This window comes from Passer domesticus, chromosome Z, assembly GCF_036417665.1.
Source record: "Passer domesticus isolate bPasDom1 chromosome Z, bPasDom1.hap1, whole genome shotgun sequence".
NCBI lineage: Eukaryota > Metazoa > Chordata > Aves > Passeriformes > Passeridae > Passer > Passer domesticus.
The window spans coordinates 48,114,474-48,128,172 of NC_087512.1; positions in this window are offsets into that span (position 1 = coordinate 48,114,474).

Consider the following 13,699-nt stretch of genomic DNA (forward strand, 5'->3'; position numbering starts at 1 on the left):
ACAGAGTACCTGTCCTCTCAGGAAAAACTGAGAGAGGTGGAGTTATTCAGTTGTGTGAAGAACAGGCCCCAGGGAGGCACTTATTGCCATTTTCCAAGACTTCACAGTAGCTTTGAAGAAAGTGGGGGACAACTTTTTCAAACAGGGCCAGTTACAATAGGATGTGGGTGAAAAATTTTAAACACATAGGGGATCAAGTCAGAGTAGGTCAAAGGAAGAAACTGTTTCCTTGCAGCATGGTGCCATTCTGGCACAGGTTGCCCCAAGAGCTTGTAGGTGCCCCATCCCTGGAACCACTCCAGGTCAGGTGGCAAAGGGCTCTGAGCAATCTGACCTCTCTTTAAAGATGTCCCTACTCATTGCAGAACACTTGGACCAGATGACCTTTACAGGGCCCTGCCAGCCCAGCCCAGTCGAGGACTCCTCACCATTTTCATCTGAAGAGCACTAAGAGTGGAGGTGAGGAGGAAGAGGGCTCATCTGATGCCTTGGACTACGCTGGAGAAGGAGCCCATCCCTCGCACCCTGTTTCACCTGCAGCCCCTTTGCATTTTACCTGCAGGAGCTCCTTGACAGACCAGCGCTGCTCCTCGTCTGTCTGCAGGCAGCAGCTCAGGAAGTCACACAGCCAAGCCGAGAGGAGTTTGGGATGCAGCAGCTGTTGGGTCCCTATTGAGGCTATCAGGTGTTTAACCTGGAGACAAAGGAAACCTGCTGCTTTCACATCTCTAACTGCTCTCCCAGATCCCATTGTTTAACCTCTGTTCTTCGGTGGCAGTTACTGCCCTGGCAGAGACCCAGAGATGACTTTCCTTTACCAAAAAAAACCCCAAACCCCAAAGCAGCCACAGCTTTTCCAACATCCTGCAGATCTTGCCTTGGCAGCTAATTTCATTGACTGACCTACTCAGTGGGAACTACATCAACAAAAGCATGTTTTGTTTCTCTGAGGATTCACACCAGTTGGACAGGCTTTTTGGAAGGGAGACTTTGCTATACTAATTCCAAGGATTAGTACATGAAAGGCATCTCTGCAGTGCTTGTTCATCCCTTAAGCACAGCTGCCACAGAACAAAACTCATCAAGCTTTTCTTCCTGTTCTTGAAAACAATGGTAATTGGAAGGAAAGAAAGCAAATCCATCAGTTAATCCCAGGGAAGAAAACTAACATCTACAATCTCACATTCCACACAGACACATTAAGATGCCTGCAGAAATGGATTGGGATGAAAATTCCTGCTTGGGCAAACAGCAGCCACCTGCAGCTCTGTCTCTCAGCAGTCTGAAAATTTCAGCTTCCCTTATGTGGAAAAGAAAAAACTTTTCATGGTCAGAAGAAGGAGAGGTGCCATCCCTATGGTCACTCTCTGCTCATCTGGATGCTCAAGTCAATGCATTAATGGTAGACCCATCCCAGAAAGCGCCAGGAAACAAACAGGAGGTTTTGGCAGCCTCTCCACATCACCAGGCTCTGGCTTGGTGACATGGAGAACATGGCTTGGGCTATGAGAGAAACATGCTCACTGAATGGTTCAGCAGCACTCCACAACAATCAGAAGAGACTCCGTGGCCTCTACACCCTCCTGCCCAGGTTTCAGGCAAGCTTCCTGAGAGAGGGTTTCTTCCCAGCGAGAAGAAACCACACAGGGGATGCAGTCCCTCTCTAAAAACCACAGTTTTAGAAACTTTATTTGGTTTGGGTTTCCTTCCTTCATTTCTGGAAGGATAAGAGTAGTTCTAAGGTGCTTGCTTCCTGTTATTAGGGCCATCTACACAGACAAAAGAACTGGAACCACTTATTACCCAAAGGCAAATGTTGCCTGAGAATGGAGTCTGTTTGCATGTGGTAAGGCTTGAGTTCCCCCACTGATGCAACTAAAGCTACAGCAGGTGCTGATGTGCTGCAGGGACATTTTTAGGAAGGCACTGTGCTGGACGTAGTTCCAGCAGATGGCAATGGGATTTTGTCCAATGGCACACAGAACATGGGACAGGTGACAAAGACAGCAGGATCAGTGAGTATTTGCTCCTTACCAAGGCAGGACTTCAGTTCCAGTAAGGAGGTTCTTGTTCCATCATTTCAATTCCCACAATACCAAAAGACCATATCTCCACTTTGGGGCCATATGGTTCACGTGTCACCACTTCAGGTGCCATCCATCAAGCAGGCCCTGCTAACGAGCTCCGTCTATTCTTCTCAGGGGTGAGTTGAGTAGAGAGGCCAAAATCAGCTGAGGAGAAAGCAAAATAACTGGTTTTATTTTAATTCTGTGCAATTAGGAAAGCAAGCAAAATAATTCCCCAGTAGAAGTTTGAGAATGTGCTGTTGAATTTCCTGGACAACTGTCCCTGCTCTGTTTTCTCAGGTCTTTAGCCAAGGAAATATGGCATTGGCAACTTTAAAAAAACCCTCATTTTTTTTACACTGCCTCCAGCAGTGGCTTTTGTTCTTTGGAAGCTTTCGACCTGCAGCTCCCTCCCTCTGGAAGGGACACACACAGAGCAACACTACTCTTGACTGCTTGTTCCTTGTCATGCCTCTGTACATATTGCAGCTCTGTGTCACCAGCTCACAGCAGGTGTCCCTGCACTGCCACCAGCACCATTTCTGGGGAGCTGGCAGTCACTCCAAGCAGCCCCACACCCACATCCCTGGAATGCTGCACCTGACCAAGAATATACTGACCCAGCTTGACAGAGCCGTCGGTTCTGAGAAGGATGTTGCTGCTCTTCAGATCGTGGTGGATCACGTGGTTGGAGTGAAGAAAATCCAGTCCTCGCAGGCACTGAGAGAGGAAACAGAAACAGGAGGGCAAAACAGGTGATGTGATTTCATTACAAAAGAAAAGGCACAAAGAATCAAAAAGATTCCCTCTCCAGGGGAATGGGGAGTAATGGCAGAACACAGTGCCACTGAGAGGAAGAGCTTGCTGCTGCAACACTGGCAGAGCACGACCTTTTTAAGGAAAGGCATGCCAGCTTTTGAAAGAGCAACAGCACCTGCTGTTGTAGACTGTCCCCTGCACACCAGCCAGGATGACTGCTGCTGCAGGGGATGTGCTCAGAAGCAAACAGCGCTTTGGCTGCACTCCTATCCTTTTCAGCTGAGGACTGAAAGAAACGAGTCTCTCTCTTTTCCTTTGCTGTTCCTTTCAAATCCTGCCACCAGCACCTTTGCTTTTACAGGCAAGGCATGCAGTGAAGAAAGGAAAAAGTTTAGGGAGGCAAGAGGGAGAAGAGCAAATACAAGAGGCAGAGCGAGAACACAACTGCAGGAGATAAGAGTACAAGAACTGAGTTCAGTGAGTGCAGGGGCACTGGCAGCAATTTCACTTGAGATGCTTCTACTTGCCCATAGCATAGCAGCAGAAACAAAGCTTGGCACATTAAACCTCTCCTGTTCTGAGCCCTTGTTTCCCAGACAATCCTGCCCAAGCCCTCAGCTGCACAGATGGGATTGCTGACCTCCCGACTGACGGCTGCCATCTCCTCTTCAGACAGGCAGCTCTTGCTGATGACATCGCTCAGGGCGCCTCCGTCCATGTACTCCATAACCAGCCAGAGTTCCTCACCCGGAAGGTAGCTGAAAGACGGAAACAAGGGTGTGGGATAAACATGCATGGCTACGTTGATATTTTCCTTCCGGGTTTCTCGCTTCCAAGTGCCTTTGTGACAAGGACAGAATCAAAGGAATAGACATTCCCTCTACGCTGTGCATTGTTTGCAGTCTGTGCAGTCTCAAGGAGAAAGGCACGGCTGTGAAAAAGGAGATGGCTTAGATGGCCAGCAAGCGAAATTTCAGTTTAGCAACAGCCCAGATAAAAAATCTGTAAGGCATGGTGCTTCTGGAAATAAGCACCTAGGCTTCCTGGCATGCATAGCAATGGCAAAGAGGGGCAAGGATCTAAGGGAAATCCCCTTTAGGATGGCTCATCAGCACTTAAGAAACTTTAAAACATCAATCCTGAAAACTGTGGAGGAAGTGAACTTTGAGGGTATTGACTTAGAAAGATACAGCTGATCCAGGTTTTGAATATTTTTGAATAATTTTCAAACTATGTGTGCCTGGGAAGACTCATGCAGAGAAGATGCACTCTCTTCTCATCTACTGGAGATGAGAAGAGAAATATTAAGAAACAATTAACAGCTCTACTTTCTGCCCCTGAACAAAGTGAGTTTTTAACCTCTCATGTTTGCTCTATGTAAACACACATTCATGGGATAAGACCATGACCTCTCACCTGTTTAAATAATTCACAACACTGGGACTCCTATGCGTCTTCATGATCATGATTTCATTAAGGGTCAGATGCTTCCTTTTCAGTCCTTGAAGCTTTATTTTCTTTATAGCCACCTAAAATGACATTGAAAATCAATAACTTGAGAAGCTCATGACACGAGACCACAACAGACATTAAGCCAGTGATTTTGCAATGACACAGCCGAGCTGTGCCAAACTGCCTTGTGATTAGGCACTGCAGTAATTAGGAACTGACATTCCAACAGCCCATTTCTCTGCTCCCTTGGGGGACAGTTACAGGACACATGAGGCCACTGACATTTTGCCTTGTCCACGTGGTGACAGTGGTGTGTCAACTACCAGCCACAAACCCCTGACCACACCCTCTGCTGCTTTGCATGGGATTCAAAGGAAGTAATCCAGGCCCTAATATTCTGTGGATACATCTTGGGCTATGGGCAGGGCTTAGGGCTTTTAGGGACACCTTGCAGATCTCTCCCTACGTGCAGTTCCCAAGTGCAGCACTGCAGGTGGTTAAGGAACTACCAGGAACTTTCAGATGTATTTGCTGGCAGCCAGAAATGAGAATTCAGGACTCTGAAGCTGTAGCCCCAAAGGGCAGTGAGGTGCTCTAAGGCACCACCTTTGTTTTAGCCATGGAGAGCGAGTGGGCGCGTCCTTCTCTGAAAGGAACCGCTGCCCTCCGTGCCTTCCTTCTGGCAGCTGACAAGGACAAAGCCCCAAATGTATTTTGCAGGCTGGCACCAGTCTGTGCTTCTTGTGCCTTTTCAGCACAGCTCTACCCAAAGCTCCAGCCCCAGCTCACAGCAGAGGGCAAAGCCCCCCAAGAGCAGCAGAGTCTGCAGGGGCTGTTGACATTTACCTCTCCCCCTGTGATAGTGTTGAGTGCTTTACAAACATCTCCAAAAGACCTTAAAACAAAAGAGAGGCAGAGAAAGGAGAAGCTGTTTAGCTCTTTGAGTGAAAGCCAGCCCACACAGAAGATGTCTCCTGTAAATGCCCAAAACCTGCAGGATGCAGGAGGGCTCTGCCAGAAGGCAGATGATGCATTTTCCTCTCAAGTGCATGGGCACTGGGCCTGCTCCTGAAGCACTGGGGTTTACTGCCTCAGCTTCTAAAAGGGAGTATTTTCTTTCATCTTCAGTTTCAGTTTCTAAACTGTGGGGTTCCTCTCCTGACCACAGAGTATTTCCTTCTGCAAACCATAGGAAAGGAATGTTCCTGAGAACTGTTACCTGATAGCTTTGATAGGGTGTAGGTTGCTCTTTCAGCACGCAAGATTCTTCTTTTTAATTAGTGTGTCAGTACGATTTTGAGACATACAAAAGTGCTAAAGAAATTAACACAGAGCTGTCCCACACTTGAGAGACAAGGAGATCTTCCAGGTCCTGTTCCTGGCTGCAGACAAGACCTTGGCAGCATGGAGATCTCTCTGACAAAGCCTTCTGAGCACACTCACAAATTCTGACTAGCACTGAGAGATGGGACAATCTATCCCCAGGGTGTGAACATGTTTGCAGCTGGCCTGACTTCATGCTGGATAGACATTCCACCAGAAAAACTCCTGGCCCGTGGCTGTGCAGAAGTAATTGCGGTTGGACTCACCCGCTGCCAAAATGTTCCAGTTCCGTGTATTTCATTGCGGGATTTTCCACGTTCACCATTCCCTCTGAGGGAAACAAAATGCAAGATGCTCACTTTAAAGCAGAGATCCAAGCTTCCAGGACATAGAAAAGGCAGCCCCACTGTTCGGGGCTCTGAGTCCTTTGTGGTCAGCTGGGTAACAACATCAACAACAACCACAACAGCAACAGGACAGGCAGCCCCGCAGTGCAGATGGCTGGCACAGAGACTGATTTTGTCCAGTTCTTTCAAGAGTTCTCTTGACAGGAAACAAAGCACAGGGAGATGCATCCTCAGGAGAGGAGGACATCTTCTCCCCCTTTCAGCAGTTTGCCAGAAGAATGCCTTTCTCTTTGTAAACCACAGCAGCTCAAGCTATAACCAATCCTGACGGAGCTTTCACCATCAGGACCCTCACCATTTATGAGCAGGCTGAGCTCAAAGATGCCCCTCTCCCAGCTAAGGAAGGCTCCAGCCTCTGTGGTCCCACCAGCCCTTAGGGACAGGACAGCTACCACAACAAGGCTGGCAAAGTCCAAGCAGGAGCACTGACAAGCAGTGGGAAGAAGCCACAGGCAGCCTGAGCCCCGTACAAGCTGTTGCCCCCATTCAGGACACAACAGGATGGGCTTTGAGATCAGACACAGCGAGGTGCAGATCAATGGCCTTTTTGTCCCAACAGGTGATGGTAGACCCAGAATCCACTGGGCTCTGCTCTCAGCCCCATCAGGTCTTATCTGAGAGCACAGCACTGGCAGCTGTTAGGGCAAGAAGCAGATTAAATGCCTTGTGCTGCAGAATCACAAAGGACTTGATGTGTTTTCGAGTGACTGATCGGAGCAGGGCTTGGGCCAATGGGTAGGATTCTAACAGTGATGGGAAAGACTGGGAATCAGGTATGAAAAAGTGCACAGAGTACACTGTCCCCCAGATAAGAAATACACCAGACATACCCAGTATCTCCAGATATTTCTCCTCAATCTCCCATTTTGGAGCAGCCATGCTGCTGCCAGAACTGGTGATGAACCAACTGTCCGAGCTTGACTTCCCAGATTCAACAGTATATCTTCCTCGAGGAAATGCTGCTGCGGCAGCAGGTCTAATGCCAGAGCCCATGGTGTGCTGAACCTGTCGCACTTCTGGTGGGGACAGTTCCTGTGCCTCACGCCAACCTTGGGGCCCTTCATTGCCAGTTGTTTGCTGGAAGTCTTTGCAGGCTGCCAGGTGAGATGTCGACACTTGCACCTCAAGTCAAAGAGAACAAAGCAGTCAGAGTCTACAGCTTGTCCCTGTCAGCCAAGAGTCATTGACTGTGAGGAAAGGGAGGGAACCGATTTGCAAGGGATACAGACAGGGATTCAATCCTCCATCTGGGTCACCATAGTGCACTGTAAAGAAACAGGGAGAGCAGAAACAGGCCAGCAGGAATCAATTTGGATGACTGCTGGCCAAAAGCCAAAGAACAAGTCCCACTGTCCAGGGCAGCAGCTGAGATTCAGCACAGCAGGAAATGTCCTTCAGAGTGACTGTGATCCACACTAGAGCAGGATGGCACTCAGAGGCATGGCCTTACTCCCTGCTGCTCTGCAGTGGAAAGGCAAGAAGGGCAGAAAGCACCAGGCTGGTGACTGCACTGGCCGTCCCTCCCTCACTCACTTGCTTTTGTAGAGCCCAAGGGAGGCAGTTAAGTTTCTCTCTGATGATTTTCATTTCTTCCTCCAGCCTCTTCTCCCTTGCCTTGTTCCTAGCCTCAGACTCCTGCAGCTCTGCCTGCACATCTTCCTTGATGGTCTGTAAACAACAATGGAGAGGAAGTTTCATGAGTGGGGTGGCTGCCAATCTTTCACATACCGCAGGACTGTGCCTCCTAAGGACAGAGTGGAAAAACTAGCCTTTGTTCCCCAAAAAAGGAAAGAAGCCCAGAAGTTTCTCTCAACGATCAGGTGAAAAGCCACCTCATAGGACCTCAGGGACTTCACCAAAAACCTGAGGACATCTAATTGGATAGAAGCCAAAAAGTCCTGCCTGGCCCATCAGGTAGAAAAAGAAGAGAACAAAAGAGCTAAGTGCTTTTGTGAGGTGTTTTTACCAGGAGCAGACCTCTGCACCTGGCTCGAGTTTTTCTGTTTGTTATTTTACCTTTCATTAAACCTTCATTGTTTCTAACACTGCAGCAGAAGTCATCCTGCTTATTTTATGTATCCAAAGTAGTAGCTGAGCTATCCTTGGGTGTATTATATTTCTTTTGAGGGTTTATGACACCTGGTCCAAGAAAATGAAACATAATATGTAGCGCCTTGGACAGGATTTCTCATATTGAGAAAGACAGTCTAGGGATTTTTTGATTACCTCAATCAAAATAGGACATTTTTTCCTTGCTATTTCCGGTTTTGGGAGAGCACGCCTGCACCTGAGTTTTTTGTCACATAAAAAGAAAACTCAGAAGAAGGGATTTGAGATTGAGAGGGAATATCAAATCAAAGCCTCACACCGGTGAAAGAGGCTGGAAGTGGACACGGGACTGGAGCAGCATTGCAGCTTCAGAGGATTCTGCCTTCAGCCAAGCTGACACATTGCTGCGACCCAGGACCGGGGAGTTTCACACCAAGGACGACAACTCTGGAAACCACTTTGGTGAGTGCCACCATGGGACATCGGTTGTCTTTAGCAGAGCAGGATTTTTATTCTTATTTCTATTATAAGTCAGAAATTCAAGATATTCAGCTTGAGAAGAAACAGCTTAAAAAACTTGTAAAATGGGTTTCAACGGAGTTCCCAAACTCAGATACATCTCAGAAACTCAGTCCAGAATTCTGGGATTCAGTTGGACTGAAATTATATAATATGGAAAAGAATAAGAAGTCCAGCTTGAAGCTGCAGCCAATATTCAGGACGGTGTTAAAATTTGTAACAATGGAAAATGAAAAGCAAGCAAAAAATGCACACAAGCCAGCAAAGATCAGAGACAGGGCAGAATGCAGGCAGCAGCAGCAGGACCGGGAGGACAGGAGAAAGCGGAGCTCTGGGGGGATCCAAAAGCTTTCCCTTACCCCATCTGAGAACCAGAAACCCCAGGGCAGCAGCAGGGAGGTGACCAGGCCAGCCGCCCCCAGCCCGTCCCCCCTTCCCGACCCCATCCTTGGAGAGAGGGGAGCAGATGAGCCCTGGCCTGGTTTGTCTGCAAACCGCGTCTCTCAGAACCCCTACCATAGCTAAGTCTTCTAGATTTCCTCTCAAAAGCTCCCTCCGGCGCACAAAATCAGAGAATTCTGGCAGTAAAATTGAAAAGAGCCGAGCTGATTGTATCCACTCTGCCAACAGCGCATGGCAGATGACACGATGGCCACCAGGCCACCTCCGCCCTTTGTGGGCGTGGCCACCATCGGCCTCGGGTCCCTGAGCTCCTGCCCATCAGAGTGGGGACACGCCCCCTCTGCACGCCCCGCCCCCATTCAGGCCCCTCCCCCTCTGCGGGCCCCACCCCACCCCACCACGCCCCCTCCCTGCCGAGCCTGGGAACCGGATGTGGTGTCCCGGAAGTGACCCCATCCAAGATGGCGGCACCCATATCCGACAGGCTGCCAGAGCAAAAAATAAATTATTCCTGTACTCCACAATGTAATTCCAAAGAATCTGAGGAAGCGTTTAATACACAAGGAGTCACAGATAGCTGGCAGAGGATAAGAAAGGATGCAGTTCAGGAAGGAGAGTGGGAAATCGCATCAAAGTTAAAAGCTTTTCCTGTGAGGTACACAGCAGGTGCTGTACCTCAGCCACATTGGCAGCAGATCACTTTTGCAGAGTTAAAAGAGATTTGCAAAGCCTCTCGTTTGTATGGCAGAGATTCTGCATATTTCAGAAGTCTTTTACAAGCCACTTTTACAGCAAAGGTATTCACTCCTCGTGATTTAAAGCAGCTTTATACATCCCTCCTCTCCCCGATGAAATGTGCTCTGTGGGAACTCGCATGGAAATGTTTGTTAAATGACCTTTTAAGAGGTTATGCAGGAACTCCAGCCACTACAAATTTAACTATAGATCAGCTTGCAGATGAAGGAGCCCATACGGATCCACAAACACAAGTTAGAGCTCTAGATAAACAAATACTACGGATGTCAAGGAAGCAGCAGAAACAGCTTTGTTACAGGTTCCTGATGGCAACAAACCAGAACTAGATTTCACTGAAATAAAACAGGGGATAGATGCGCCTTATATTAAGTTTTTGGACTCTTTGAAGACGGCATTAGACAAGCAGATTCCAATAGATCAGGCCGGACAAGAGTTATTAAAACACCTTGCAATTTCTAATGCAAATCCAGGCTGCAAAAAAAATATTACATACATTGCCACAAGATCCTGAGCCCACCCTGGCACAGCCAGTGGATGCTTGCAATCGCCTGGGTACCCCTGAACACACAGCAGCCACGCAGGCAGAGGTGCTGGCTGATGCCATCACAACAGCTCAAGAAAACACCCTAAAGCAGCAGGAAGAAGCAGTAGAAGTGCAAACACAAGCCCCAGCAGAGGCTCTAATAGCATTCAAAGGTGCAATTGAGAACCAACAGATCAGGTCATCTCAGCAGTGGAGAAAGCAGGACTCACAGTAGCGAAAGAAAAAATACAGACACTTCTTCCCTGGAAGTATTTGGGATACAGGATCACAGAACAAACAGTAACTCCACAGCCACTCCAGTTAAGGACAAATCCAAAGACACTGAATGAAGTGCAGCAGCTAGTGGGGACTCTGAACTGGCTTCGTCCACTACTAGGCCTTTCAAATCAGGACTTGGCTCCTCTGGCAGATTTGTTAAGAGGAGACACAGCCTTAAAGTCACCGCGAGAATGGAACAAAGAAGCTCAAAATGCTTGAGATAAAGTGATGAGAGCCATCCAGTCACGTCAGGCTCATCGGTATAATCCTAACCTGTCTTTTTTTGTTTGCAGTTTTAGGAGAGAATCCACATCTTCACAGTTTAATATTCTGGTGGGATCTAGAGCAGAAGGAGCAGCTGATAATCTTAGAGTGGGTTTTCCTATCTTGTCAACTGGGTAAAACTATAACAACTTGTCCTTAATTATTTCATAATTTATTATCAAGGCTAGATCTCGAATGCTTTTCCTTGCAGGAAAAGATGTTGCAGAAATCTTCCTGCCTGTCACATCCATCTATTTAGAATGGTTAATTCAAAATTCAGAAGTCATGCAATTTGCTTTGGAAAATTTTGCAGGAAAAATGTCAGTCAATTGTCACAAACAGGAGCTATTAAGTTCATCTTTAAAATTAATTCATTAGCCTTTAAGAAGTCATGCACCCCTAGAGGCAATCACATTTTTTTCAGATGGTTCTGGAAAGTCTAAAAAATCTGTGATTGCTTGGCAAAATTCAGAGACAAAGAAATGGGAATCGGATATTGAGGAAGTAGATGGTTCTGCACAGATTACCGAGTTAGCAGCAGTTGTAGGGGTCTTTCAAAATTCACATTTCCTTTTAATTTAGTAACAGGTTCAATTTATGTTGCAGGTGTAGTAGAGAGAGCAGAAGGATCTCTGCTGAGAGAAGTTTCCAATGATCAGTTACACAGTTTGCTTAAAAAGTTAATCCTCCTTCTTTCCATTTGACAAGAGCCATACTTTGTCATGCACATTTGCTCACATTCTTCTCTTCCAGGTTTTTTAGCAAAAGCCAATGCCATGGCTGATTTGTTAGCCGTGCCAATCCAGCACACACTTCCTAATGTTATTGAACAAGCCAGAATGAGCCATGCTTTCTATCATCAAAAGATGCTTTCTCAGGAGCAGGTTTTGCTTCTGCACATTAAGGAGAAAAAAGTAGAGATGTGATTAAGCATTTCTTACAAGCATTTGCATCCCTAGGTATTCCTCAAGAAGAAGGACCAGCCTACATTTCTAACAAACTGCAGGAGTTTTTCAAAACTTGGGGTATCAAACATACCACAGGTGTTCCACATTCTTCCACAGGCCAATCTATTGTAGAAAGAGCACACAGGTCATTGAAAATGATCCTTGAAAGACAAAAAGGAGGGACAGAGTGCTTTCTGCAATAGAGAGGCTGAATAAAGCTGTTTTTAACTTCTTAAATAATTCTTTTATGGAGCAGGTACCGCCAATTTTCAGACATTTCATCAATACCAGACAGGCAAAGCTCAAGGAAAGACCACCAGTCTTCATCAAGGATCCAGAGACAGGACAGATTTCGGGACCCCATCCTCTTGTAACTTGGGGCCGGGGGTTTGCATGCATTTCTACAAACACAGGTCTTTGATGGATCCCTGCAAAGAATGTCAAGCCACAGATGCAGCCAATCCGAGAGTAGCAGACGGCACTGCCGAGCTGCTGTCCGAGTTTTTCTCTACTCCCCCGAGCTGGGGAGGAGTCTGCACCGGCCGAGCTGTGGCACAGCAGCTGACAGCCGGGGGGCACTGCCCAGATGCGCCGGGGGCGTCCGGGGAGCGCCTCAGCAGGAGGCAGCGGTGGGCAGCAGGAAGGCGAAGTAGAAAAGAGGGACTCGTCTCGGGGGTACAGTCCAGAGTTTTAATGTCTCCAAGGGAGTCCAGCCGGGTCGGGACCACGAGGTGGGGGTACAGCCGATTATAAAGGGGGCGGAACATACAATACATCAACCAATGAGGGAGAACTTGGGAGGGAACAAACTCGTGAGAAACATGCCGGCTAGCCAATAGGGAATGTGACAGGGAGGGACTCTTGTTCCCGATCCAATCACCCACCGAAGAGGGGAGAACTTTATGGAAAGAGGGAAGGGGACAGTGGGTGATGGACAGGAACTCAGGGGGAATTGACAGAGGGTAACCAGGGGAACAGGGGTGGAGACAATAAACTGACACTCTCAAAAGGAGGGGCTGCCAGGGGAGGAGAGGGGGGCGGCAACACGGCGCCAGAAGAAAAATGCACAAACAACTGAGCGACAGCTAGAAGCAGAGACTGTTTTCTAAGTTTGCACTAGTTAAAATTGTTTACAAGAAAGTTTTGCACTGAAAAAGTTCTGTAGTAATTGTTATAGTGATAAAAAAGTTGTTAACCTACCTCTGTGTAAAAATCATATATAGCCAGAAACTTGAGGCTTGCCTGGGAAAACACTTCACCAAAGTTAAGATAGAAGATTAGAAACAAAATTTAAAAATTATTGGCATCTCAGTTCATGCTCCATTCTCCTCTTTCTTTTTAAATGGATAAGAGGGGCGAGGTGTAGGAGTGTGCCCCCTAATGACAGAGTAGAAAAACTAGCTTTTGTCTCCTAAAAAAGGAAAGAAGCCCAGAAGTTTCTCTCAATGATTAGGTGAAAAACCACCTCATAGGACCTCAGGGACTTCACCAAAAACTTGAGGACATCTAATTGGATGGAAGCCAAAAAGTCCCGTCTGACCCATCAGGTAGAAAAAGAAGAGAAGAAAAGAGCTAAGTGCTTTTGTGAGGTGTTTTTACCAGGAGCAGACCTCTGCACCTGGCTTGGTTTTTTCTGTTTGTTATATTACCTTTTCTTGAAGCTTCTTTGTTTCTAACACTGCAGTAGAAGTCATCCTGCTTATTTTATGCCACCAAATTAATAGCTGAGCTATCCTTGGGTGTATTGTATTTCTTTTGAGAACTTATGAGACCTGGTCCAAGAAAAAGGAATATAATGATCAGCACCATCAAAGCAAGCTTTGAAGCATCTGTTCCTGCTTGCATGAGCTGCAGGGTTTCACTGTGAATGCTGGGTTTGAACGAAGCGGTTTGGGTTTCAAGTGGGCTGTAAGCTTGAGCACGGCTGCCAGGGGCGATCCTGTGAGTGGCCTC